Source organism: Micropterus dolomieu, linkage group LG19 (genome assembly GCF_021292245.1).
Source record: "Micropterus dolomieu isolate WLL.071019.BEF.003 ecotype Adirondacks linkage group LG19, ASM2129224v1, whole genome shotgun sequence".
NCBI lineage: Eukaryota > Metazoa > Chordata > Actinopteri > Centrarchiformes > Centrarchidae > Micropterus > Micropterus dolomieu.
This window is the reverse complement of record NC_060168.1, coordinates 1-6,115: the sequence shown is the minus strand read 5'-3', so window position 1 is coordinate 6,115 and position 6,115 is coordinate 1.

Below are 6,115 nucleotides of genomic sequence, written 5' to 3'. Positions count from 1 at the left end.
TACGCCAAGGTAGGAGCCACTGGGAGGGGAGAGGGGCACTCTTTTTCCAGTTCACCGTGAAACCCGGGCGAGACAGGTGTGCAACTAGCTGGGCTGTCTGCATCACTGCCTCGTCCCGGGACTGTGCCAGCAGCAGCAAAAACAGGACCCTGATGCCCAACCGCCACAGATATGTCTACCAACATCTCTAAATCTCACTAGTTGACTCACTAAAGCTGATGATACACGGAGCAACTTTTAGAGCAATTGTGCTGGGCAAAGTTGCCGTCAGTGGTAATGAGTAAAGATTACTACCGTAATCCCCTTCCCCCACCACTCCACCACCCGCCTCGCACCGCCGCTATCCGTTCAAAACATAGTCCGACTTGCCTCCAGCAACATTGCTCAAAAAGTTGCCCTGTGTATTATCAGCTTAACAGTGTTGCCAACTTAAAGTAACACTTATTTTACTAGAAGTTTTTCAATCCTGTAGCGACTGACTGCTGGACTGTCTGTGAGTGGGAGAACAGCAGCAGGTTCACCTGACAGCAGCCAACCAGAAAGTACAATAGGCTGTGAAAGTGCGTAACGGTGTTCCCTAAGACCTGTCATTAATCCCATTGGTTGTTCTAAGAACTTCAAGCTCTTCAAGTAATTATCTATGACACTGGGTTATATATTTTCATTTGATTTAGAAAATCTAATTTCCAAAAATTTAAGAATTCAGTTTATTCCAATGTTCTACATTACATATACATTTGAACATAAAGCTATACATAAAGAGTTCTTAAAAAGGTTTGCGTTGGTAATTAATCGTGGTGCATTGAGCCACATCTACTGTATGTATATTTTTATATTTTGTTTGTCCTTGGCAGCCGTCTGTGTGTCACTGTTGCTGCTGTGTTTCCCCCTACATGTGGTACACTGTGAGATTTCCGGCGGGGGATTGGCTGATCTTCGGGGAAGTCTGGCTGATCTCGCCTCCCACATCCGAGGATCCTGATTGGAGCTGCGCAAGAACCCTTCTCCAATCACAGAGCTGCCTGCAGGACCGCCTTCAAGCTTTCCCCGTCAAATAGGCTGGTTGAAATGTTTTTTTCCAATATACAAAGTAAAGTAGTGTAAAGTAGTTGTGAAAAATGATTTCAGACACTGTGGCACTCTTGGTACATAGCTGTTTTGTCTTTTTCTTGTTTCCCAGTGGAGGCCTAATTTAGCTGTTTGTGCTGGCTTGTCTGGCACTCTAGTGCCATTGACTGAAATAGTGTTGGTTGATAATTTAAAAGAGTTGCTGTTGTTATTATTATTATTATTATTATTATTGTTGTTGTTGTTAATATAGGCTGCCATCCTGTGCCAGTAACTGTATTTGCTTATTGGTAAGGAGAGGATGATGCTGGGGGTGCAAATGTTAGTTAGCAGCAGGGGAATGCTGATGATATTTGGGGAAGATGTTCTAACAGTGCTTTTACTTTTGGTTTGCTGATAAATCAGGATGAATACTATTTCTGCCAGTATTGGCACTTTGGGAAGGCTTGGAAAGATGATTCTGAGAACATTATTTGATGCTACACAGTTAGCAGGCAGAAAATGTGAGGAGTGAGAGGAGGATGAATATTGCAATTCGAATATGCCACCATGAAACAACCTGAGGGGTTATCCTGATGATTGACTGTTGAAAACAATTGACAGCAAACCTGAGGGGAGTTTGGTTAAAGAGAGATAGCATTCACAATAACGTTTCAGTCATACTGGGCTGAGTTGGGACCAGACAGAACAGAAATAACTCCAGGGAAGCATTAACATGCCATGTTGGATGTGATCCTAATTTGATCTGGAAGAGCAAGGACTGTTTGCTTTTAAAATGTTGCTGAAAATATTTTGTTTAATGTTCTCCCACTACAATCTTTTTCTTACGCCTTGATTCCACTGGGCACGGCTGCATCACAGAGCTGATCATGGCTATTCTTGACAATGCTAGTGATTCCCCACAGTCAGTACAGTGGACAGAGCAGATCGAGCTGGGCAGTCCTATGTAGCCTACTTGCCCATAGTAGAAACATTATCAAATCAACAAAATCTGGAAGGTAAAACACTCAGATTCAGGAATGCAAAGTACATTATCCCTAGGAAATATATGTCAGAGGAAAGGAAAGTAGATTTTCAAGATTGTAGATGGCTGTGTAGCCCATCCAACTTTCATGCAGGAGGCCCAAATTCTTGGTTGTCTAAGCTAAACCACACCTTAACCTAAACCAAATGTTTTAATTTTAACCATATCTTTCATTTGACATAACCACAATCTTTTTCAACAATTGTTTTAACAGCATTGGCAACATTTGCAGAATTGTCCAATATCAACATTCTTGACAGGCAATAAGATTGAGAAAAGAGAAGAAGAAGTTGAGGGTGTACACATTTTGCTGCTCTCTAAAACTCTGGCTTGACCTATGTCTTAAGCATTAGCCTGAATCTAATTAAGACGTGAACTGAACAAAACACATAATCCTAGGCAGAAGTGTGTGGCTCTAAACACTATGTCAGTTACATCAAGAGTGTGCCACATGTGTAACATTAAACTCACTCACATATATAATGTGTCTCTCCCTCTCTGTTCCTGTCACTTAGAGCAGTCTAATAAAACATACCATAATGCTGTTTCATGGAACGGGGCGTAATCTATGTAACCAGTGTTATGAGTCTGTAACACATACAGACACAATCTATGTTTTCTTCTCTCACCCACAGGTTACAGTACAATTTGGCCAGATTTTGAAACCTGGAAATGTAGATGGGCCAGACATTTTCAGCAGCCTATATAAAACCTTAATTTAGCTTTTGGAAATTTAATATAGTACAAAATAGAAAATAAAAAGTAGTTGCCAGTCCAGGGTAGGGATGCAGCGATCCAACTTTATGAATACCAGGCTTTAGGTATGGGCCGATGCAGAGTACCGATCTAATACCAATGTAAAATTAATAAGCTGTATTCCTCACTGTGAGGAAGAGACTGGGAATCGTTCTTTTATGTGTAAGTCAACATCAGGCTTGACTTAAACATTGCTTCCTAACTTTGAAAAACTAAAGTCAGGAGAGCACTTCCCAACTTGAAATGGTTCACTCGATAGTTACTTCCATACACTATATACAATATTTAGTTAACTTATTTTACAATAAACTGGCAATCAGATTTAGCCCGCGGGCTGCCCGTTTTGTAGGCCAGCAGTACACCCTCAAGATATGAAACACATCACAAGAAATACAAACACAATTAAATTACACATTTACTCATGCATGATTAAAAGTGCTCATGGGGATCACTTAAATGTTACATAAGCATCAATATTATGTGTTAAATATGTCATGTCATGGTGAATTATTGAGTGTATTTTAAATAATGATTATTGTACAATGATAGGCGGGCAGCTGTGATGAACAGAAATACAGGCAGGCTAAGTCAAATATTGATCAAACAGGATTTAAGACCTTTTTAATCCCACCTAGTATAAAATTGAATGCCAACTTCACTGCCATATAATGGAAAATCAGTATGAATTTTAAGCCAGAGAAAATAATTATTTACCAAGGTAACTGATTCTAATAAACCTTTTTATTATAATACTCATATTCATATTTAATACACAATAGCTTTTTGAGGTGTGTTTGTACTTTAATAACATGAAATGAATCAAATATTTGTTGCATTAAGAACTCTTATGCTATGAAACTATAAATACAAACTAATTAGAATAATAAAAAAATTAAACTAGTGCAGTATGAATTACACATTTACTAGATATGTATTGTAATAATATGCCTATGTAAATGCCATTTACTTCAGTGATTATTCATCCCGTTCTGCTTTTACATCTAAAGCGTGATTTCAGACTGCTTGAAAGCAGGGGGAAGGAGTTGGGCTCCGATTTGTTTTATCTTTGTCCTAGTGACTGGTGTTATGCACAGCGAACTCAACACTCAAGAGCGTAAAGATAAACATTGACGTACACAGTACCTTTACTGTTGTACAACATCCAAGTCACTTCGAATGGAGTACATTGTAAAGTCGCACACACAAAAAAAATATTTTTTTGACTGTGTTTATTTAATCCTACAAAAGGACAAGGAAAGATTTAATACTTTGTAATCAAAATAATAATACTTTTAAGGCTCTATTTTTAGAATGTAAAATGTTAGACTAGTGGGCAGGCATATGCGTAAGGCGACCACTTTACTTTACTCTGAAGGGACACTTGCTACTGAACACAGCTACTCCCTGATAAAAGAAAAATTCTTCTGCTGATACCTGAAAAAAAACAAGAAAACAGATTTATATATGTTAACCTGTTGCTCAGAAGGTGCTTGTTATGATGTTATGATCGTGGCTCTGGACACTGACTTGTTTTAACAAGCTAGATAAAAGGTAATGTATTGGCAGTGGCAAATAGCTTTGGTTTTATATTTGATATATTTGATTACATTAATATTTAAGTTGAGATTTACAAGAAATATTTTATTGCTGCTGTGTAGAGAGAATTTGTTGTTTAAAGTTTTTGAAAACTCATGCAATTAATCGTTGCCCAGCACTAGTTTCTATTATTTAGTGGGAACACGGTATAGCTAGAATTGCTCTAACAGTTGTACTTGTAAGTATAGACATGCTCTCTTTTATCAAACACACCCCTGGGCCTACATACTGCTATTCAGACCCTATTTTGTCCTTAAGGGTTAGTATAGTTCATTTGGGCTGGTTGAAAGCTGTCTCTGGTGCGGACCAAACAACCAAACCGATGCCGCTTAAAAGGTGGGTCTTAGTTGGTGAAAGGCAATTATCCAACCACAGGAATTTATGACAGAAGATACTGTATGGGATTTTAGCATTATTTCAAAAGCTAAACTACTAATAAATACATGAGCTGATGTGAAATCTGTTCAATAAGTTATCATAATAAGTGTATTTAGTCCATTAAAAAGTTTGTGACAGCAACCCCCAGTAATAAGTCCCGAATCATCACTGTACAAGATGCCTCTTCTTCATACTTTAGTCATTATTCACAACATGGGCCAATTTGCAGTCTAAGAATTAAAAAAAATACTTATAATCAGTTATTTTTCTGTTAGCTGTTTGTGACACCAAAGAACATAAATAAACACCAAATGTGTTGTTGGTCATGCCAACAATGCCTGAATTATACTGCATTTTCAGCCCTAAATTGTAGTTTTGTGACCCCTGCATGGTAACTTTGCATGATTCAAAGTTCAGAATCAGAATCAGAATCAGTTTTATTGCCAGGTATGTGTACACATACGAGGAATTTGACTCAGGATTGTACATTGCTCACGGTGTGCTTACTTATACAATAATAAAATAATAATATAATAATAATAAAATAAAATCAGACACAAACTACAGAGTAGACAACACTAATATACACACTATGAACAAAACAATATAGACTTACTGACAAATAGTGCAGTGATCAGAGTGCAAAGGATGCAAGAGTAAACTATTCTCATTATGTACATGTTGAAGGTGGATATGATATACAAGGTACACATACTTGTACACATGTACACAGTGGATGGGATGGATGCTAAAAAAAAAAAAGACCTATGACCTTATGACCTGAGGTAGGTGTATTGGTATACAGTATATACAATATGACATAGTATGAACAGCACTGAAATAGAGAATGGTGAATAAATAAATAATAAACCAGTAAACAGGTGACTGATTAGAGGCAGAGTTACTGGGTTATTGCACAGGAATTGTTCCTGACACTGTGAGTCAGAAATCAGCTGTTCATCAGAGTGATGGCTTGTGGAAAGAAACTTCTTCTGTGTCTGTTGGTTTTGGCGTACAGTGCTCTGTAGGGCCTACCAGAGGGGAGGACCTGGAACAGGTTGTGTCTGGGGTGAGATGGATCTGCAGTGATGTTTCCTGCCCGTTTCCTGACTCTGGAAATGTATAAGTCCTGAATGGAAGGCAGGTTGGCACCGATTATTTTTTCTGCAGTCCTGACTGTCCGTTGTAGTCTGCTCCTGTCCTTTTTGGTGGCAGATCCAAACCAGACAGTGATGGAGGTGCAGAGAACAGACTGGATGATGGCTGTGTAGAACTGGATCAGCAGCTCCTTAG